Source organism: Dasypus novemcinctus, chromosome 26 (genome assembly GCF_030445035.2).
Source record: "Dasypus novemcinctus isolate mDasNov1 chromosome 26, mDasNov1.1.hap2, whole genome shotgun sequence".
Classification (NCBI taxonomy): Eukaryota; Metazoa; Chordata; class Mammalia; order Cingulata; family Dasypodidae; genus Dasypus; species Dasypus novemcinctus.
Window position 1 is genome coordinate 7,270,716 of NC_080698.1, and position 23,514 is coordinate 7,294,229.

The following is a 23,514-nucleotide window of genomic DNA, read 5'->3' on the forward strand; positions in this document are numbered from 1 at the left end:
TGTTTACCTTGTCTCCGCGGTAGTTCTTCTGCCGTGCGCCCTCCAGTCCTGAGAGCCCCCGACAAGGGCCTGGCCTCCCTTGTCCCCAGTTCGTCGCCTGCTTCTCCGGGCGACCCCGTCAGCCGAACCGCGCAACCCCTGTGAGACCGACCCCTCGTCTGCTGCCGGACCGACCGCTCATCCCAAGTGGGACCGACCCCTCGTCCCAAGTGGGACCGACCCCTCGTCCGCAGCCAGACCCCCACCTCTACCGACCGAGCAAGCCGCCGCAGGGGACATCCCTGCATGGCACGGCACTCCTTGCACACATCAGCACTGCGCATGGGCCAGCTCCACATGGGTCAGGAGGCCCTGGGTTTGAACCTTGGACCTCCCATGTGGTAGGCAGACGCCCTATCCCTTGGGCCAAATCTGCTTCCCATCTTCTTTCATTTTTTTGTTTATCTTGCCAGAGGTTTATCAATTTTAATGAACTTTTCAAAAAACCAGATGATTAATTTTTGCTCATCAATTTTTCTGATTAATTAGATTTTTTTCTCTGATTAATTTTACTTTAAGTTTCATTAATTAAATGTATTAGTTTCTTCCTTCTGCTTGCTTTGGGTTTATTTTGCTCCACTTTCCTACTAGTTTTATAAAGTAGAATCTTAAACTATTGATTTGCATCTATTTTCTAATATAATCATTTAATGCAATAGGTTTTCCTATCAGCACTGCTTTAGTTGCATCTTGCAAATTTTGGTATGTTGTACTTATATTTCATTCATTTAAATATTTTCTAATTTTCTTTGAGATTTCCTCCTTGACCCATGGATTACTAAAAGTGAGTTGGTTAATTTTTATGTGTTTAGAGACTTTCTTGGTGAAATGACTATTAATATTATGTCCCTCTTTTTTTTAGGGGGGGGGTCCTCTTTTTTTAAGGGGGGCCAGAGATCGAACCTGGGATCTCATATGTGGGAAGCTGGCACTCAACCACTCAGCTGCATCAGCTCCCGGGTTGTTGTGTTTTTTTCATTTGTTTTGCTTGTTGTTTGTTTGTTTTTTTTGTTTGTTTTTTTTTTTAAAGATTTATTTATTTTTTTTATTTTATTTTATTTAATTCCCTTCCCCTCCCCCAGTTGTCTGTTTTCTGTGTCTATTTGCTGCGTCTTGTTTCTTTGTCCGCTTCTGTTGTCGTCAGCGGCACGGGAAGTGTGGGCGGCGCCATTCCTCGGCAGGCTGCTCCCTCCTTCACGCTGGGCGGCTCTCCTTATGGGTGCACTCCCTGCGCATGGGGCTCCCCTACGCGGGGGACACCCCTGTGTGGCACAGCACTCCTTGCGCGCATCAGCACTGCACATGGGCCAGCTCCACACGGGTCAAGGAGACCCGGGGCTTGAACCGCAGACCTCCCATGTGGTAGACGGACGCCCTAACCACTGGGTCAAAGTCCGTTTCCCATTGTTGTTTGTTTTTGTTGTTTTTCAGGAGCCACCAGGAACTGAACCTGGGACGTCCCGTGCGGGAAGCAGGCGCTCAACTGCTTGAGCCACATCCACTCCCCTTGATGCCCCTCTTTATCCCTGGTAAATTTCTTTGCTCTGAAGTCTATCTTGTATTGCATTGAAATGGCCACTCCAGAGTCCTTTTGATTAATGTTTGCGTGGTATATCTTTCCAATCTTTTAACTCTTTTTTAATAACAGCTTTATTTAGATTATAATTCAAATAGCTATAGATCACCCACTTAAACTGTACAATTCAGTAGCTTTTAGTATATTCACAGGTTGTGCAACCATAATCAGAGTCAATTTTAGAATATTTTTATTATCCAAAAAGAAACCTCCCACCTCTTAGCCGTCACCCTTCAGCGCAGCCCCACCAGGTCCCCAGCTCTAGGCAACACTAGCCTGCTTGTGTCTCTGTAGACTTCCTGGCTATTTCATTCAAACGTAATCATAGAACATATGGTCCTTCATAACTGGCTTCTTTTCAATTAGCATAATATTTTCAACATCCATTTGCCAGGAGTGGCTGTGGCTCCCGTGGTTGGGTGCCTGCCTCACACATGGGAGGTCCCGGGTTCAGTTCCCAGTGCCTCCTGGAAAAACAAAGACAGACAACAAGCAAAAACAAATGAGAGGGAAGCGATTGTGGCTCAACTGATAGAGCATCCTTCTACCATATGGAGGGTCCAGGGTTCAAACCCAGTGCCTCCTGATCCATGTGGCAAGCTGGCCCATGTGCAGTGCTGCTGCACAAGGAGTGCTGTTCCATGCAGGGGTGTCCCCCACATAGGGGTGCCCCGTGCGCAAGGAGTGCACCCCACAAGGAGAGCCGCCCTGTGTGAAAAAAAGCACAGCCCGCCCAGGAGTGGCGCTGCGCACACGGAGAGCTGACACAGCAAGATGACGCAACAAAAAGAAGCGACACGGTTTCCCAGTGCCGCCTGACAAGAATGTAAGCAGACACTGAAGAATACACACTAAATGGACACAGAGAACAGACAACAGGGGGGAAAGGGAGGGAAATAAATAAAATAAATCTTAAAAAAAAAAAAAAATGAGAGAGCCAACTCAGGGAAGTTGATGCAGCTCAGCGGTTGAGCACCGGCTTCCTACATACAAGGTCCCGGGTTCAAGCCCCAGCCCCTGGTACCTCAAAAAAAAAAAGGTTCATTCATGTAATGGCGTGTATCAGCACTTCACTTCTTTGTACCATTAAAATACATCCTACTAAATGGGTATACCAGTCATATCTCCACATTCATTAGCTGATGGACATTTGGGTTGTTTCCCCTTTTTGGCTATTGTGAATAATGCCACTATCAATATTCACGTGCAGGTCTGGTTTTTGTGTGGACATATTTTAAGTTTCTTGGGTATAACCTAGGAGTAGAATTGCTGGGTCATATGACAACTCTACGTTTAACCTTTACAGGAACTGCCAGACTGTTTTCCAAAATGGTTACATCATTTACATTCCCACCAGCAGCACATGAAGGTCCCAATGTCTCCACACCTTGGCAACATCTGTCATTGTCTGTCTCTATTTTAGTCATCCCAGTAGGTATGAATTAGTATCTAATTACGGTTTTGATTTGCATTTTACTGATGCCTAAAGATGTTGAGTATCTTTTCATGTGCTTGTTGGCCATTAGTATATCTTATTTGGAGAAATAGCTATTCAGATCATTTGCCCATTTTTAACTGGCTTATTTATCTTTTATGGTTGAGTTGTAGTACTTCTTTATATATTGTAGCTACAATTCTTTTATTAGATATATGATTTAAAAGTTTTCTCCCATTTTGTGTTTTTTTTTCCCTTTCTTTATTCTATCCTTTTACTTTTAGCCTAATTATATGACTTTATTTGACCTAAGATTTTACAGACAGAATTTGTTGGATCATTTTTAATGCATCCTGACAATCTGTCTTTTACTGGTGTGTTAGGACTAGTTAACTTTTCATATAAATACTAATAGTATTATTTTTCTGTTTACTCCCTATTTTTTTCAAAACACTTTTACCCTTTCCTGACTTCTTTTGTGTAAACAGATTTTAGTATACCATTTTACTTTCTTTATTGTGTTTTAAACTATGTCTTTTCGTATAGTTTTTTACCCTATCATTGCCCTAGGGGTTACAACACTCGTAGGTAATTTTTCACACTCTATTAGGATCAATAATTTACCATTTCAAGTGAAATGTAGAAAGCTTACTACTGTATAGGCCCTGCTGTGCTCCCACCTTTATGCTGTAGTTATCTTATGTATCACATCAGATGTTTCAAGTTTCTATCTGGTATCACTCTTTCTGTCTGAAAAACTTCCTTTAGCAATTTTTTTAGAGGATGTTTGCTGACAAGTTCTCTGTTTCCCTTTATTTGAGGATGTCTTTCATCACCTTCATTCCTGAGGATATTTGGGGCGGGGGGATACAGAATTCTGAATTGACTGCTCTTTTCTTACAGCACTCTAAAAATGTTGTGCCACTTTCTCCTGGCCTCCTTGATTTCTGATGAGAAGTCTGAAGTCATCTGAAATGAATCATTGCCTCCCCCCCACACACCATAGGTAATGTATCATTTTTCTCTGGTTGCTTTCAGGATTTTTTTCTTTGTCTTTGGTTTTCCTCAGTTTAATCATGATGGATTTCTTTGAGTTTGTCCTGTTTGGTATTCACTTAGTTTCTTGAATCAGTAGGTTATGCCTTTGGCCAAATTTGGGAAGTTTTCAGTCATTACTTCTTTGATGATTTTTTTCTGCACTGCTCTCTTTCTCTTCTCCTTCTGGGGCTGTGATGACACAAATATTATACCTTTTGGCATTGTTCCACAGATTTTTGACACCCTGTTTCATTTTTTTAAACATTTTTGCTTTTCTTTTCAGGTAGGTAATTTACAGTATTCTAGCTTCAAGTTTCTTAGTTCCTCCCTTTGCCATTTCCATTGTTTTTATGAGTCCATCCAGTGAGTTTTTAATTTCAGTTATTGTCTTTTTTAGTTCTAAAATTTCCATTTGGTTCTTTAAATCTATCTCTTTGCTGATACTCTCTATCTTTCCATTCATACTCCAAGGTTAAGGGAGAGTATACAAGAAAGAACTAACTTGGAAGTAGTTCAGACCTCAGTGAAGTTCAGCCTACCAAATAGCAGAGAATTTGTCAGATTTGGTAAGGCCAGAGCTCGTCTGCAGTTGTTAGACAACCTATAGGCTATTCTCCACAATGCAAGTGGAGAAACAGCTGATCAGCAATCAAAGATGTAGGTGGCAGTAAGAGTCTACTTTCAGCAGAGGCAGGAGGCCTGCAGAGTGCCCAGCCAAGCAGGAGCTTGTGGGAACAGTAGCAGCTCGGTATGCAACCCTCTGGGTCAAAGTTGGCTGTGGGCAGGGCACGTGGAGGTTTACAGAGTCTAGAGAGGAGTGTGAGCAGGCCTTCAGAGTACGCAGCCCGCATGACGGACCTTTTTTCTAGGTCGAGAGAACCAGGAAAGGTCATTGCCAGGCCAAGGCTACAAGGTCACAGGATTGCATTCGGAGCCTGTGGCTTGGGCAGGTGCCACCGGTGTCCTCACAGCCACAGGATCAACCTTGCTGCCCTCCAGCCTGTAAAGGAAATTGCAGAAGGCCTCGTCCTCCTGCATGTTTCTCCAACTTTCTTCTCCTGAGAAAGTTTAACAACCTGCTTACCTTAGAGGAGAAATACTTAATAGAATTCCACTGCGTACCACAGAGTGTATCTATTGAAAGGTACATTCAGATCTGAGAAGCAGTAAGTTTGTACCTGGCAAACAGTAGGAAATCAATTTGGTTGGGTTCTGACCTCCAGTTCCGACCTGCCCTGTGCTGGAGGAGATTAGCGTGTGGTTTCCAGTCCTTGCAGCATTATTCAGATGTGGTCCAGGAGCGCCACCCAGTGGCCACTGGGACATGGGCAGAGCGTAACCGGCCTTCCGTCCGCAGTGTCAGTGCAGCTCGGGGCGCCCAGGAGTTCACACACAACTCAAGGGGGTCGTTTTCCCCAGCTCCTCCTTCTCCATGATCTCCCCGACACTTTCTGGGCCCCTGGACAGCCCCTTTGCTGTCCCCAGCTTGTTACCCCACCTCGCACCACCGACGGCTGCATCCTAGGAGGCCCAGTGGCAGGAGGATTATGGGAGAAAGATCAAGCAGGGTTCAGTGGCCACCGCTCCTCTGAGCAGAGTCTTTTAGGTGCTCGAGGCCCCCACTGCCCCCTCCGTCCCTGCTGCCACCACAGAATTCTCTGGTTGGCAGGAGCGAATGGAGAAAAGAGAGAAGGGGGATGTCGCCTCTCGGCTCCTGGAGTGGAAACCGAGGGCTCTTCCTGGGGCGCGTCCTGCAGGGGCCACGTTCCAGGGTTCAGGCTGGGTCGAGGCTGCGGAATGCCAGGGGGAGAAGGAAGAGGGAAACACGCCGCCCCGCAGGGCTTTCGGTCCTGCTTTTCTTCTCTTATCCTCTTGCACCCACCTGCTTTTCAGCGTCTTCGTAGGACGGCTCCTTTATCCTGTCCAGATTTTATAGCCAAAAAGACAGGGTGGGAGAGAAACTGGAGCCGGCCGACTCCACCTTACCCAGCCAGAACTCTCTGCGTTTACTTTTTCTTTAGCCACTTTGCCTCTCGTCTCATCGTCACTTCAGCAGCACCAAAGTGCAAAGGGTGAGGCTTTGGCTTTTAACATCAAAGTATCCAAGAAAGAATGTCAAGCCTCAATAGGGATCAAAGCTCACCTCCCAGTAATGGAAAAAGAAATTAAAAGGAAAAGGGAGAATCAGGCAGCCTAATTTCTTTGAGAAAATCTTTGCACAAAACCCAAGTCTACACATAAAAGCAAACCAAAAAGCCAAAAATAAAGTTAACCGCCTCTGAGCAGTGTGGACAGCCGAGCCCGCCAGAGGAGCTAAAGTTGCAAGAACCACGCTGCAGGCTCAGAGCCCAAAGGCTGCCGTTGATTTTCTTTCATCAACTCGGGTCAGTTAATCCTTAAGAAATGAGCTCGGACCTTTAACTGCCCCTGCATAAGAATAGTTGCTCATTAATTTCCACTTGTTAATTTGCAGAAATGCAATTCAAGTTCCCACCTGAGGCGACTGGTCTCTTCCTGACGCTTGTGTTCTCAATTTGATCACGTCTTCGATAAAGTATCATTCATCCCTGATAAATGCCAGGAATATCTGAAACTTAATTACTGAAGACCCTGACCTATTTCTGAACTTGTAAATTCAATATCACTCTCAGTACTTGCCGTTTTCCCTGAGAAGCCCGGGGTGTCCAGCTCTTCAATTAAGAAGGCTTTGAATGTGCCAGGGTTGAAATAGGCTCTTGCCTAGTTGCAAACGTGTCTAACTAAAACTGGGGACTCTAAGAATGGTAAGTCATGATATTTGCTAGAGATCTGCATGGGACATCCAGAGATGCTGGGAGGGTACAAAACGCAAGCTCCTGAAGCTGAATTCAGCCCAGCCTGCAGGACAGAGCTCGGCTCAGGGCCTCCCTAGACAGATGGACAGGTCCAGCCTTAACGTGGACTTGGTAGGTCCCCAGGTGGATGCTAAGGCTGGTAAAGAGCCCGGGCAGGGAAGCGGATTTGGCTCAACTGATAGAGCATCCATCTACCACATGGGAGGTCCAGGGTTCAAACCCAGAGCCTCCTGGTCCGTGTAGGGAGCTGGCCCTCGTGCAGTGCTGATGCGCGCAGGATTGCCGTGCCACGCAGGGGTGTCCACCGCATAAGGGAGCCCCACGCGCAAGGAATGCGCCCTGCAAGGAGAACTGTCCCATACATAAAAAGCACAGCCTGCCGAGGAGTGGCCCCGCACACACAGAGAGCTAATGCAGCAAGATGACGCAACAAAGAGACACAGATCCCCAGTGCCTCCTGATAAGAATACAAGTGGACACAGAAGCACACACAGCGAATGGACACAGAGAACAGACAACAGGGAGCGGGGAAGGGGAGAGAAATAAATAAAAAATAAATCTTTGAAAAAAAAAAAAAAAGAGTCCAGGGCATTCCAGGGCAGGTGGGAGACTCTCCATCCGGGCAGAGGAGACGCCACCTCGGGAGCAGCGAGAAGAGGCAGATGTCAAGGGCGGGAGCAAGTCCCGGGTGCTCAGCCGGGGGAGAGAAGGTCTCCCAGCAAATTTACAGCGCTCCTCTTTTCAGGCGGGCACATGAAATTTTATTTCCTAATCAGGAACTTTCTCCAGGGCTGCAGAAATGTCACCGTGCTATACCACACCAAAGCACAAAAGAAAAAAGGTAGCTGTGCAGCACCCAGCCTAGGAAACCGGCAAAAGAGAACAGCCACAGCCCCCGACGGGACACTTTGCAGCCCCGCTTCTCCCCAGCAGCCACGTGGGACGCTTCAGCCTGGGCCACGGTGAATTTGACGGCCAAGAGCCAAGGTTCCAAGAGGGCATCTGGGTCCCTGCTGCAGACCTGGCTTTGCGTCGTTGTAGCAAAATCACAAGAACCGGCCTCCCTGGAGCAGACCGCACGGTCCGCAGCCACAGAGCATCTTCAGGAGGGAAGGAGGACGGTGCCGTCACCACTGCTGCAGCGAGGACGCTGGGGCCCAGCACGTCGCAGGCACGTTCCTGGCCCGTCCAGGGCTGCCCAGGCGCTTAATGGCTTCCCAGCTTCCGAGGGACGACGGTAACCATCAACAGACCCGCGAAGGCTTGACTCACGGTGGAAAGGAAACTTCCTCCTGGAAAAGCTTTGCCTGAGCACAGAGGTTGGCAGATCTCTTTCCATAAAGGTCGCGACCGTAGATATCTTAGGCTTTGCAGGCCAGCAGGCACAATCGAGGATGTCATGTGGGTATTTATAAAACGAGGGAAAGAACTCCAGCCTGCCCTGCCCCACTTGCCAGGGGCGCGCCGTCGCAGGGGGTGCGCAGGCTTCACCTGCTCTGGTGGAGGAGTCTGGAAGGTGTGGGGCGGGGACCTGCTGTGGTCAGCTGTGCTCTCTAGGCAGCTGGCCCGAGGCAGGTGACCTCCTGTGGCCGGCTCGTGGGTTGGGACCCCATTGCTTGGTGCCGAGGTACACCTGGCCAGGTAGACAGGTGCTGCGAGTGGCTCCCAGTGCCATTCCGCTCGGGCGGTGCTCGCGGGTGGCAGGCCAGAGGTGGCCCGGGGGAAGGTCTGCCGGCCCAGCAGCGGTGGGCAATAAAATAGAAAACATTCTGCTTTGTCCATGCGATGGTTTTAAATTATGTCCACGAACCCCCCGCATTCTTCCCTCAGGAACGCGGGGCCCACTTCCTCTCCCGTGAGCGTGGCCGGCCTCACGTCTCACACACGGCCTGGGGAGGGCGCGATGGATGTCGACGGCCTCGGGACCAGGTCCTGACAGGGACGGCTCTCTCGGGTCACTCCCTGGGGGGAAGCCACAGCCACGACGTGGAGACGCCCGGGCGGCCTTGGGAGGAGCCTCGGGCGCAGAGGACCCGGGCGCCCCTGCCGTCACCCGGGGACAGCTCGAGGCAGAGGCCCTCGCTCTAGCCGAGCCTTCCGGTGCTGGCAGCCCCGGCCCACGCCTGGCTCCCGCTTCCTGGGACCCTGGGCCAGAACCACCCAGCCACCACCTCCTCTTCCTGAGCCTCAGGACTCTGAGGGAAGTATCTGTCCCCATCTTCAGGCACTCTGAGGTAAATATTTGTCGTTAGCTGCTAAGTTTCCAGGTAATTTGCAAAAAAATAAGCCGATGCAGTGGATAGTAAAATAAAAGTGCCGTGAGGTGTCTACTTCCGGCTGTTCTTTCAGGGTCCCCGCCGGCACCGCGCGCATCTCAGAGCAGCACGTTTTCTCCGGCAGCCCCCCAATTCCCTCGCCATCAGGAGGGTGCCCCTAGGCCTTCCTCTCCTCGCTCTGCCCCCGCTGTGCGCACGCGCCTCGGGCGACACCCACACCCCGCGTCACTCAGCACGGGCCAGGGCCGGGCCGCCGCGCACCGTGCCCCGCTTCCCGCTCCCGCGCCTCCACGCACCGTGCACACGCAGCGAGCCGTTTGCGAGAAGGAGCTCCTGCCCCGAGCTGCCCCTCGGCACGAGGCAGCGCCAGGCGCCGGGGCCGGCAGGCCTGCAGCGTCTGGCCTCAGCCTCCACCCGGCTCTCCCCTCCCCCCCGGGGGCCTCGCCGCCCCGCGCTCCCCCCGCCTCAGGGCCCGCACACGCTGCCCCCATAGCCCCTCACCTCGGGCCGCTCCCCTGCCATCTCCTTCGTCTGTCGCTTATTTACTTCGGGGCTCTCACTGCAAGTCCAAGTCTTCTGTTGTTGGTCTAATTCTATTTTATCCACACACAGACCAGTACTGAGGAAGCACGGCGCACCGGCGGGAGCCTCCACCCGTGGGCCCCAGACGGGCTCAGGGCCCCCCCTCGCTCCGACCACCCGGCCCTGGAGGTAGGACCAGAGGGGCGTCTCCAGCACCTTGTCCAAACCCGCGGCGGGTGCCCTGCGCCCTGCCAGGGCGCCACGCTGCCAGGCCCCAGCGGGACCCCAGCAGAGCTGCGTGTCCTTGTGCATTTCTTGTTGGTGTGTCTTTCTCTTCTTCAACCCCTGGGAACCCTAAATAACTGACACTGTGGGCACCTACTAAGCACAGAAAGATGAACGAGGCGCTTGCACATGGGAAGCAGATTTGGCTCAATGGATAGAGCGTCCACCTACCATATAGGAGGCCCAGGGTTCAAACCCAGGCCCTCCTGACCCGCGTGGTGAGCTGGCCCACGCGCAGTGCTGATGCACACAAGGAGTGCCGGCCCACGCAGGGGTGTCCCCATGTAAGGGCGCCCCCCACACAAAGGAGTGGCCCCTGCACAAAGAGAGCCGCCCTGCACGAAACCACAGCCCGCCTAGGAGTGGCGCCACACACGTGGAGAGCTGATGCAGCAAGATGACGCAACAAAAGAGACACAGACCCCCAGTGCTGCCTGATGAGAATGCAAGCAGACACAGAAGAACACACAGCGAATGGACACGGAGAGCACACAACAGGGAAGAGGGAAAAACAAAAAATAAATACATCTTTTTAAAAAAGGAGAACAGGTGCATAAAGGGTGCATTTCGAGGTGACGTGCTGTTTAAACGAGGCTGATCCGACTGCAGTGGGAGCTGTAGGGGGGTGGGGGGGCTGCAGGAGGACGGGGCCTTCGGGACAGGTGTGGGCGAGGGGCTGTCAGCGCCTTCTCACGCCCCAGCTGCGTCACATCACCGCAGAGACATCCACCCTCCTGAGCCAGGCGTGTGGCCCGAAAAACCCGTCCCCCGCCCCACACTGCAGCCCGGCTCGGAGGCCTGTGCCAGGTTTCCGGGCCGGTGCAGGGGGCCTCTCTGGCCACCGGGTCCTCCCCATCGTGGTCAGGTGGCAGACGGGGCGGGCAGGGGATGGGTGGGGAGGCTCTACGAGGGGCAGGACGATGAAGCCCACCGCAGAGGTGACGTGCCGTTCTTGGCGCTCATTCCCCGAGGCTGGAAGGGGCAGCAGCGAGGGCACAAGAGGACCGTGCCAGGTGTCGCTTGAACCGGCTGTGGGGGGGGGGGGGGGCTGGCCACCACCCCCACCTGCCTCTCCAAGATCCCCCAGGCCCGCTCGTCCCCCGGGGCCCAGAGCTCCAGGCCTCCCTCCCGCCCCTCGCAGGCTGGGGTCTGGGGCAGCCCGAGGCGCACCCCGCGTCTGCGGCATCCGCCCCAGAGGCGCCCCTGACTGGGAGACGACACCTACCACCAGCCTTCTGGGCTCCAAGGGCATGGCCCTACCGACGGGAGCTTCCGGTGATGCCAGGGTGCAGCGGGGACGATAACGTGGCAGCCAAGGAGTTCGGGGACCCACAAATTCCATTCCACCCTCATATAATGCCATTCCCTGGACCCCAGAGATGGGACACAGTGAGTTTTCTGACAGAAACAGTGGGGTCAATAAGGGCTAAAGAGTCAAAAAGATTAGTTTAGAGACAAAGTCTGAGTCAAATGACATTGTATGTCACATCTTCAGAGCTTCCCTGGGGGATGCCTGATTATTTTCCGGGTAATTTATTAAGCTAGAAAACCCAAGCCAGGGTAGGCAGAGGGTGCAGGGCAGGGCTGAGAGGTCAGGGCCAGGCTGCCTGTGCTAGAGACCTGTCAACCTGAAGACGCTACCTAACCACTCTGAACCTCAGTGTTCTCTTCTAGCATCTAACTCGTAGGAATGTTGAAAGGATTAAGTGTGATAATTTGTGTAAAGAGTGTAAAGATAGACTCTGGCCCCTCGTAAAGCTAAAAAAGAAAATCAGTTATTTACACTAACAAAAAAGAAATTGCGTCAGACTCGATGTCACCAGTTAAATTTAACATCAAACATGAGGTGCATGCTCTCCACCTGATGGGCTAGCACAGGTTCTTGGGGGAAATGACGGACGAGCACTCCGGCCCCCGGGTTGCGGGAAAAGGCCTTGTCCAGCAGGAGGGCCAGCGGGCGGCTGAGCCCCTGCCTGACAAAGCCTGGCCATCCTCGGCAGCCCCTCCTTGGCCCACCCTGTGGCCGTGCTGGGGTCCAGACATGGGGGAGGATGGCCTCAGCCAGGAGTCAATCACGCTCCTCCGGGCACCCAAGAGGACACAAACAAGGTTGATCGACCTCCTCCCGGACCCGAGCTCGGCCTCGTGCTACAGGGCCTCCTGCCCCGCATTCTCTCCTCCTTTCCCATTTGGTTCTAGTTCTTGACGTCCAGCTGTGTGCGGGGTGTTCCCGAGCTCAGGGCCCCCTCAGTCGAGCCGGCCCCCCGCACCAGGGCGGAGGAGGTGAGCCCCCCAAACCAGTGGGGGGCCCAGGGGGCAGCCCCCACCCCGCCTGGGCCACCGCCCTGCTGCCCCTCCCGGTCCCCCAGTTTCAGGAGCAGCCGCTCCGCCCGGCCCCCTCTCACCCCGGACAACACCCACGGGGACCCACGCCTCTGGAACCCCTCCAAGTACCTGGGACTGCAGGGGGTCCCGCCGCAGTCACCCGGCTGCGACTCTGTTGACACCGCACGCTGGCGCGGGAGGGGCTGGGGCCGCACAGCACCCCGCGTGCCAGCAGGCTATATTTGTAAGCTGATAATATGATCTGCAGGGCATGTGCTGATAAACTATCTATTCTGTGTGACTCAGCCCGGCGCAGACAAAACAGATTTCGTGGAGGGTGGCCGGCGGCCGGGGCGGGGGGAGCGGGACCCCCCGGGGCCACCTCCCGTATCTGCGACCCTGAAATGTCGTCACACTGGCCAGATGGGTTCCAGGGTGCCTGACCTATCTCAGCTCGCCAGGCTGGGGACCAAACAGAAGGCGGGGTGAGAAAACCGTATGTTCGAGGGAATGCAAAAAAAAAAAAAAATTGAGGTCTGAAACAACAGATGTTGAGGGTCTCGATTTCATCCTTACTTTTTTTTTTTCATTTTAATTTCCTAAAATGTATTTGCATTAGGTTCTCTTCAGAGCTTTTACTAATCAGGGAAATCAGTTTTGCTGAGAGCTGACACTGGGACAATGTGGTAAGTTAAAGGTGGCCAACAACATAGAAATCACGCGGGATCTCATTTTTCCTGTTAACAGACTCGATGCCACAAGTCCACAAAGGGAGAAACCCAGTTTCTGAATTTTGATTCGTCCATTCATTTAAACGGTACTTGGAACAGATCTACAGTAGCCCCGAGTAGAAACACAAATGTCCCCAGCATGGTTCCTGCCTTCGAGAAACTTCCGCCCAAGTAGCTACCCAGGAGCAGCCTCACCTGGGAGCTAGTTAGAAATGCAGACTCTCAGGCCCCACTCGAGGTCCACTGCCTCAGAAGCGCAGGTCTGCACGCCTCCAGGTATTAGCAGGCATATGGAAGTTCGAGAAGCACTGCCCCGAAGCCCACCAGCGCGTCGAGAGACAAAGACCACCCGCGTAAAAGAATTCCGGGCTCCACAGTGCGCCGCTGGCTCCCGCCACCCAGGAATTTGCAGAGCGGCGCAGGCCCGGCGGGGCTTGCCGAGAAAGGGGGTGGGTGGACAGAGGCGACGTCCCGGCAGGGAAGATGCGGGGCACGGCGGCTACCAGGGCTCTGGCTTGTCAAGGTCCTCTGTGCTCCAGGAGCCACAAAGCCCCTCTGTGCCATTTAGTGGCAAAAATACGCCATTTGCACTAAAAGAGAAAAACACTTTTATCCAATATATGCGTATGAATTCTAATTAGAAAAATGGTTTGATTTTGAAAGGGCTATCTTCTATATGGAACAATTATTGTTTGCTGACATTTATAACTAGATTATAATTTTTAATTTATACTTAGTTTTTGGGGGTGCTCTATGGCTTTGACTATATTAATAATCCTATCACTAGGAGGAACAGATGTGGCTCGAGCAGTTGGGCGCCCACCTACCACACGAGAGGTCCTGGGTTCGGTTCCCGGTGCCCCCTAAAGATGAGCAGACACAAAGAGTGGACACAACAAGCAAACAACAAGCAGACACAGCAAGCAGACAGACGAGGGAGCCATCTTGGGTGGGGGGATTATAAAAAAAAAATTACATCTCTAAAATGTTGGAGATGCTTTGTTATTACTAAAGATAGAACTTTAAAATTATTTTTCTCTTTTGATAAATAGTGTACATTATCTATTTAGTAATTAGTGTTTAGTTTCTTGTCTCTTCTTTTTCATGGTATTGTGATCCAAAAAATATAAATTGCAAAGACAGTTTCAGATACTTAAATACTTAAATAGTACTTAAATACTATTCCCATTTAGTAGGAGATCTAATCTCTTAGAAAAAGCATACTCCTATTTAAATGGGAAAAATACATTTACTTTTTGCACAGATGCATTCAGTATGCAGTGGGCCACCAGTATGGTGCAGTGTTGAAGGAGTGTGCCATTGTAGACACCTGGTTCCTCAGATCATAATGTGCACTCAAATAAGGTTGCAAAATTTAGCAAATTAAAATTGTTATTAAAGATCAACACATTTTTTTAGTATAAGTATGTCCCAAATATTGCATGGGCTATACTTACATACATATGTATACATATTTGTTGTTTGAATGAACTTCAACTCTAACTGGGCATCCTACATTCTATCTGGCAGCTCTGCACCCAAACCACCCAGACTCTTACTAAAATGCAGAGTCTGACCCGGAGGCTGGAGAGGGGCTGTGATCTAGATCTCTGACCAGCTCTGGGTGGCCCTGTGCTGCTGGGCCGCGGAGCACACCGCGAATCCACACGGTCCGATGCAGTGGAAGCGGGGGCTGGCCCCCCGGCCCGGCCCAGGTGAACCCTGTCTCCCCTGGGAGCTCCTGACCCAGCGGGCCTGGCACAGAGCCCAGGGGTCATTATTTTTAGCATGCCCGCAGTGGGTTCTGACTCACAGCCAGTGGGGATTTTGAAAGACACCGTGTACCCACGCTCACGTAAGGAACTGCTATTGTCCTGCGCTCCCAGCAGTCACTGCGTCTCTGGGCTGGTGTACCCAGACAGACGTCGGGTTTCTGAGCGCCCAGCTGGCGGCTGAGAGGACTGCGCCCTGCCACTCCCACTTCCCGGGGTCCTCGCACAGCCACCCCGCTTCCGCATGGCTGTGGACGGGCCAGCTCCCATGGGGCCTTGTACTACCAGCGCCAGCTCCGGTGGGCTGGCAGCCCCCGGGGAGGTCCACAGGCCTCAGCCTTGCCTCCTCCACGGGGCTCACTCCTTCCCGCCTCACATGCAAGTGGGGTTCACATGCCAGCACAGCCGGACATCTGCGTGGGGACCCGCAAACGCCTCTAGGGCTGCCATGGGAGTCGTGCACAGAGATGCTTTCTGCCAAGCAAATCCCTGGTGCCACCAGCCTGTTGCCCCTGACCCATGGCATAATTAAAGCATGAAAAACTCAAAATTGTGTAAACCATTGCATTCCATTTAATGGCCATTACTAAATGCTTCCCAAAAGTATCAACATGGAGAAAGACAAAGGAGACCTAAAAAGATAATAACAACAAATTTAAGTGCACGATTCTAGATTGGACCCTGAAGTGGGGGAGGGAATGTCAGTAATGGGCATTAATGTCACACTGAATGAGCTTTTAAATAAATGATGGTGGGAAGCGGACTTGGCCCAGTGGATAGGGCGTCCGTCTACCACATGGGAGGTCCGCGGTTCAAACCCCGGACCTCCTTGACCCGTGTGGAGCTGGCCCATGCGCAGTTCTGATGCGCGCAAGGAGTGCCCTGCCACGCAGGGGTGTCCCCCGCGTAGGGGAGCCCCACGCTCAAGGATTGCGCCCCGTAAGGAGAGCCGCCCAGCACAAAAGAAAGTTCAGCCTGCCCAGGAATGGTGCTGCACACACGGAGAGCTGACACACAAGATGACAACAAAAAGAAACACAGATTCCCATGCCGGTGACAACAACAAAAGCGGACAAAGAAGAACATACAGCAAAAATGGACACAGAGAGCAGACAACAGGGGGACTGGGGGGGAAGGGGAGAGAAACAAATTTAAAAATAAATAAATAAATGGTGCTGACTGTAGAGTATTGGCAAAATCTAAATACGGACTCCGGATTAGATATAGATTGTATTGATGTCTTGGTTTTGACTGTCTTACCGTGACTATGATCAGCAGATCCCTGTTATTAGCAAGGGGTGAAAAGGTACAATGCCTGCAACTTACTCTCAAAGGGTTCCTAAGAGTATGTCTGTATACAGAGAGGATAGATGGATGGATGGATAGATAGAAATACAGATATATAAGATAAGATAGCAAATGGCACAAAATGTCAACAACTGGTAAGTCTGGATAAAGGATATATGAAAGTTCTTGGCACTAATCTTGAAACTTTCCTGGAAGGCTGAAATTATTTTAAAATAAAAGGTTAGCAAAAATGTGGCAATTTACAGATAACATGATTCTATATGTAGATAATACAAAGGAATCCACAGACAAATCATGGGACTTGATAAGGTTATTGAATACCAGTCAATACAAAAAAATAGCAACTACAAAAATGAAAATAAATGGTATCATTTACTTTAACATTTAAAAAATCAAACACTTAGGAATAATCTAAGGAAACTGTACAACACCTCTATAAAGAAAACTATATAAACTATTGGGAGACAGTAAACAAGACACAAATAAATCTTCATGGGCTGGAAGAATCATTATACAGATGTCAATTCCAAGACCCCTCTAAAAGAGTCAATGCACTTTCCATCAAAATCCCAGCAGAATTTTTTGGAAATTTAGAAATTGATTCAAAAGGTATATGGAAATGGAAAAGGCCAAGAGGAGTCAAGATAATATCAGATACTGAATAAGAAAGGCAATGCCAGCTATCAAGACTTACCATAAAGCCACAGTACTGAGGACAGGGCAGTGTTGAGGCAAGAAACAATGCACAGACCAACTGAACAGGATCAGGAGTGTAGAAACAGATCCATGAACACGTGGACAACTGATTTCTGATGACAGTGGCATTGTAGAGCAGTAACACAGATGATCTTTTTTTTTTTTTTAGGTAGTTTAATTTTTATTTTATTTTATTTTTTTAAATTTCTTTCCCCTTCCGGCCCCTCCCATTTGCTGCGTGTTCTTCTTTGTCCGCTTCTGTTGTCAGCGGCACGGGAATCTGTATTTCTTTTTGTTGTGTCATCTTGCTGTGTCAGCTCTCTGTGTGTGCGGCGCCATTCTTGGGCAGGCTGCACTTTCTTTCATGCTGGTTGGCTCTCCCCACGGGGCGCACTCCTTGTGCGTGGGGTTCCCCTACGTGGCGGACACCCGAGTGGCACAGCACTCCTTGCGTGCATCAGCACTGCGCAGGGGCCAGCTCCACACGGGTCGAGGAGGCCCGGAGTTTGAACCATGGACCTCCAATGTGGTAGACGGATGCCCTAACCACTGGGCCAAGTCCGCTTCCCCAGATGATCTTTTGAAATAAATGGTGCTGATGGCTATACAGTATGAAATGGAAGACTGCATGGCAATGAAAGTGAGCAAAATTCTGCAAACCATGTGGATGGCCCTCACCAGCATAATGCTGAGCAAAAGAAGCCAGACATGCATACACACTTATGATTATATTTATATAAAGTTAAAAAAACAGGGAAGACCCATTTACAGTGTTAGAAGAGTGGCCAGTCCTGGGGAAGACAGAGAGGGTAGTGATTGCAAAGAGGCATGCAGAGAACTTCTGCAGTGGTAGTAATAATTTATTTCTTATCCTGGGAGGTAGTTACATGGTACTCGCTTAGGAATAATTCATTAAATTGTTACCCTTATTATTTCTGCACTTTTATTAATGCACATTATATTTTAGTAAACAAAAAAAAAAAGGCTAAAAATTTATATCTGTTTCGCATTGCTGTGGACCAAATCCCTACAAACTCAGTGGCGTAAAACAAGAGCCATTTGTTATCTCACAATTTCTGTAGGCCAGGAACTCGGCGTGGCTCAACTGGGTTCTCCCAAAGCCAAAATCAAGGTGTCAGCTAGCTGAGCTCTTATCTGGAGGAGCTGAGAAGAATCCGCTTCCAAACGCATTCAAGCTGTTGGCAGAATTCCGCACCGTGAAGGGGCAGGAGCGAGTCTCCATTTCCCGCTGTTGGCTGGGAAGGTGCCGCTCTCGTCCTCCAGAAGTCACCGCGCTCCTCACCGCACAGCCCCTGCCGTCCTCGAGGCTGGCAGCCGTGCACCAGCTCTGCTTCCCGGCTTCCTCTTCTGCTGCCAGCCTCTGCTTTCGAGGGCCCACCTGTTTGGGTCAGGCCCACCCTGGTAATACCTGTTCTTGAGGTTGACTGACTCGAGACTTTTAATGACATCTGCAAAAATTCCTTCACAGCAAGGGACAGAGCGCTGAGCCACCTGTAGAACTCTTCCACCACACCATTTATGGCTAACTTACCTTGGACAAGGACAAATGTTATTCTGGAGATCTAGGCTCAGAGAGCAAGTGATTTTTGTTTTAAATATACATTAAATCACAGATAAGTTTATACCATCAATGAGACTTGACCATAAAAGGGCATTAATCCCTAAGTGCTACTAAATGTGCCTCCGCAGGTAAGACGAAGGTGCCGCACCAGTAAGAGTTGTCGTTTCCCTTCTCTTCCCCTGGATGAGTCCTCGCAGGGGTCAAGTCCAGATTCTGATGAACAAAATCGCGGGGGGGGGGGGTGGGTGGATGTTCCAGAAGCAGGTCCTTATCCAATGGACTCACGTGCGTGTGTGTATGCACGTGCGTGTGCACAGGCCTGGGAGGTGGAGCAGGAAACGGACTCCTGGGAAGGACCACGTCATGATACGTGATCGAGCGCTGAGCAAGCTGCAGGCCGCACGTCGCTACTACTCTTCTACTTGCCCGTGTCCTGAGAATTTTTCCTGCTTTTTCTCCAAATGGGAGCTTGGCCGGAACCCTACACGGTCAAATGAGGGGTGTGGCTAATACAGCATCCCCCATCAGCCACGGGCTCCCAGGGCAAGATGCCTTGGATGCTGAGGAATCCTCTCCTGGGTCACGGAGGGAAAAGGACAGAGGGGAAGAGCCCCGGTGCGTGAGCCCTGGATCCGTCGGGTCGATGGATGGGATTCGAGGGAGGGTCAAGGCAGACCGCCTGGACCTGCTCCAGTGAATGTAAAAGGCACGTGCCGGGAAGCGGATGTGGCTCAAGCAGTTGAGCTCCTGTCTACCATACAGGAGGTCCAGGGTTCGATGCCCAGGGCCTCCTGGTGAGGGCAAGCTGGCCCGCGTGGCGAGCTGGCCCACATGGAGTGCTGGCCTATGCGGGAGTGCCACCCCGTGCAGGCATGCCTGCCAACACGGAGAGCTGGCACGGCAAGGTGATGCAACAAGAGACACAGAGGAGAGACAGTAAGAGACTCAGCAGACCAGGGAGCTGAGGTCGTGCAAGAGAATGATCGCCTCTCTCCCACTCCAGAGGGTCCCAGGATCAGTTCCTGGAGCTGCCTAATGAGAACACAAGCAGACACAGAAGAACACACAGAGAATGGATACAGAGAGTTGATGGGGCGGGGGGGGGAAGAGAAATAAATAAATAAATCTTTAAAAAAAAAAAAAGCCGCATGCCACATGCGCAGCCAGGCCAGTTTCCTGACCCAGAGCCTCCCCCAGGAAGGTCCCATCTGGCATCTGCCTGCTCTGCTCTCTACCACGCCAGTCTTGGCATGGACACGGGAAATACAAATCCTGCATTTGGACCAATGAGCTCTCACAGAAACAAGCAGAGGAAGGGCGAGAGGCTGACCAGGGCACTGCTCTGGAAATCGGTCAACAAGAAGAGTGCTGTGCATCCTCCAGGAGGGCAAGGGACAGAGACAAAGAAGCTAAAACAAAAACCACGAGTTATTAGCCCAGATTTACAGGAGACACTAAAGGGAGTGCAACAGCCTGAAAGGAAAAGACAAGGGTGAGAGACTTAGAGGAGAGTGTAGAAATGAAGATGATTAGGAAGGATAAATATGACAACGGAAAGTCAAAGAATAAAGTTGATAAAGTAAGTAATGCCTTCACAGCAATAATGTTGACCATCAATGGACTGAACTCCCCATTCAAAAGACATAGACTGACAGAATGGATTAAAAAAATAGGAACCGGGAAACGGACTTTGGCCCAGTGGTTAGGGCGTCCGTCTACCGTATGGGAGGTCCGCGGTTCAAACTCCGGGCCTCCTTGACCCGTGTGGAGCTGGCCATGCGCAGCGCTGATGCGCGCAAGGAGTGCCGTGCCACGCAAGGGTGTCCCCCGCGTGGGGGAGCCCCACGCGCAAGGAGTGCGCCCGTGAGGAAAGCCGCCCAGCGTGAAAAGAAAGAAGCAGCCTGCCCAGGAATGGCGCCGCCCACACTTCCCATGCCGCTGACGACAACAGAAGCGGACAAAGAAACAAGACGCAGCAAACAGACACCAAGAACAGACAACCAGGGGAGGGGGGGAAATTAAATAAATAAATAAATCTTTAAAAAAAAAAAAATAGGAACCATCGTAAAAGTGTGGAAATGGATAGAGTTGATGGTAACACATTATAGTGAGTAGCTGCTGGCTTATAAATGGAACTGTGGCTGAAAAGGGTAGTCTAGGGATGTAAATGTCAATTGAAAGAAAGCTAGAGAATAATCCAGGGACTGAATAACACAGTGAACCCAGAGATGGATGAGAATTGTGGTTAATAGTACAAATGCAAGAATGTCCTTCTGAGAACTAGAATGGATGTACATCACTATTGCCGGGTGGTGGGAATGTGGAGAAGCATGGAAAAAACACAAGTAACCTAACTTAAGGACTACAGTTAGCAGCAGTACTGTTCTTGCAGCAATGCCAAGAGGTACTATGTTATTAACAGGGGGATATGGAAAAAATGTGCCAAATGCACACGAAGGACTACAGTTAGTTGTAATAGTGTGATGATATTTTCTCATAATCTGTAACAAATGTTCCACCATGGCATGGTGTGTTGGTGAAGGAGTGTTGTATGGGAATTCCACACATGTGCATGATTGTTTTGTATATTTGTAATAAAAAGATGTTTTTTAAAATATAAGCTGTCTATCTGCTGTCTACAAGTGACTCACCTCAGATGTAACAAAGTGAAAGGTTGGAAAAGGATACTCTACACAAATAGTAACCAAAAAAGATCTGGAATAATGATAATAACATTGGACAAAATAGATTTCAAATGCAAAACTGTTATAAAGGATAAAGAAGGTCACTGTATATTAATAAAAGGGCAATTCAGGGAGTTGGTATGGCTCAAGCGGTTCATCTCCACATGGGAGGTCCCAGGTTCAGTCCCCAGTGCCTCCTAAAACAAAAAACAAACAACAAGCAAACACATGAAAAAAACAACTCAGAGGAGCCAATGTGGCTCAGTGGCTGAGCACCAGCCTCCCACATATGAGGTCCCAGGTTCGATCCCCAACCCCAGTACCAAAAGAGAAAAAACGGGGAGGGGAAATTCACCAAGAAGAAATAACTATAATAAATGTGTACGCACCCAGCCTGGGTGTCCCAAGATACATGAGACACACACGGGCAAAATTGAAGGAAGAAGTAGATGTTTCTACAATAATAGCTGGAAACTTCAATATACAACTCACAGCATTGGATAGAACATCTGGACAGAGGATAAAGAACGAAACAGAGAGCTTGAATAATATGATAAATGAGCAAGAACTAATAGGCATTTGTACAGCACTGCACCCCAAAACAGCAGGATATAAATTCTTTTCAAATGCCCATGGGTCCTTCTCCAGGATAGACCATATGTTGGGTCACAAGACAGATTTCAATAAATTTTAAAAGACTGAAATGACACCAAGCACTTTGTCTGATCATAACAGAATGAAGCTGGGAATCAATAAAGGATAGAAAATGGGAAAATTCACAAATATATGGAGATTAAACAACACATTAATAAATAATCAGTGGGTCAAAGAAGAAATTGCAAGAGAAGTCGGTAAATATATTGAGACAAATGAAAACAGGAACACAACATATCAAAACCTATGGGAGGGAGGTAGATGTGGCTCCAGCAACTGAGCTCCCACCTACCACATAGGAGGTCCATGGTTCAGTTCCTGGTACTTCCAAGAAGACAGTGAGCTGGCATGACAGGGAGGTGCAGCAAGCTGACACAACATAATACGCAAAAAGAGACACAAGAAGAAAAGCATAATGAGAGACACAACAAAGCTTGGAATGGAGGTGGCTCAAGCGATTAGGCACATCCGTCCCAAATCAGAGGCCCCAGGTTCAGTTCCCAGTGCCTCCTAAAGAAAGAAGGAAGACATCAGACACAGCAAGTGCAAATAACACAGGGTGAGGAGAAATAAATTACATAAATATTTTTTAAAAACTATGGGATACAGTGAAGGTAGTGCAGAGAGGAAAATGTATAGCCTTCAATACTCACTTTAAAAAAGAATAAAGAGCTAAACTCGAAGACCTAACCGCACACCTGAAGGAACCAGAAAAAGAGCAGCAAACTAATCTCAAACCAAGCCCAAGGAAAGAAATAATAAAGATCAGGGCAGAAACAAATGAGATTGAGAACAAAAAACAAGAGAGGGACTCAACAAAACCAAAGTTGGTTCTTCAAGAAGATCAATAAAAATCGACAAACCCATAGCTAGAGTGACAAAGAAAAAAAAAGAGAGAAGATACAAATAAATACAATCAGAAATAAGAGGGGAGACATTACTACTGACTTAGAGCGATCATAAGAGGATACTTGGATCGATGAGAACGAAACTGGAATTATACTGAGGGGGGGTGAGGCTTAAGTCAGTCTAGAATCTATTAGACACATAAAAATCCCAATCAAGCAAACTTAACAAAACTTCAAAGCTGCTGCATTAAATTAAAACTACACTTCAATGAAAATGTATTGCTACTGCATAGTCAGAAGACTTGTCTCTGCTTGGATACTATTTTATCCCTTGACCACCCATCAGGTTCTAACCGCCTCCTGCCTGCCTGCCTTTCTTTCTCTGTACTTGCAGCCTCCCAACGTCACTCCTAATCTTCTCTCCTCTCAGCGTCCTCTCTGGTATCTGCTTATAACAGAGGTGTGATGTCTGACCTAGAATCCGCTCTGACCTCTTCTGTGCTCTGCTCTTCTCCCAGGAGATGGACTATAGATGGACCACAGCAGCAAGGTTCCCAGAACCTCCAGCTTCTTGATGGGTTTGATCAATGGGAAGGCATGGCCAGACTCTAGAGGAAGAAGGAAAGTGGGGTTAGGGGGAAGTGGACTTGGCCCAGTGGTTAGGGCATCCATCTACCACATGGGAGGTCCACGGTTCAAACCCTGGGCATACTTGACCCATGTGGAGCTGGCCCATGCGCAGTGCTGATGCGCGCAAGGAGTGCCCGGCCATGCAGGGGTGTCCCCCGCGTAGGGGAGCCCCACACGCAAGGAGTGCGTCCCGTAAGGAGAGCCGCCCAGCGCAAAAGAAAGTGCAGCCTGCCCAGGAATGGTGCCGCCCACACGGAGAGCTGACACAACAAGATGACG

At 49.9% G+C, this 23,514-nt stretch overlaps 1 protein-coding gene across 3 annotated transcripts in view; it reads right to left on the reverse strand.

The window, feature by feature from the left end:
* Positions 1-23,514, reverse strand: part of LRRC2 (leucine rich repeat containing 2) — an 84,233-nt gene that overhangs the window by 48,258 nt on the left and 12,461 nt on the right. For 2 of the 3 annotated variants that reach the window (XM_071212022.1, XM_071212023.1), the window contains exon 2: positions 23,080-23,213. The gene's annotated coding sequence lies outside the window, so the exon portion shown is untranslated. Of the gene's footprint in view, positions 1-12,459; positions 12,561-23,079; positions 23,214-23,514 lie in introns of those variants that run through there. The other variant, XM_004449020.2, reaches the window with a different exon arrangement.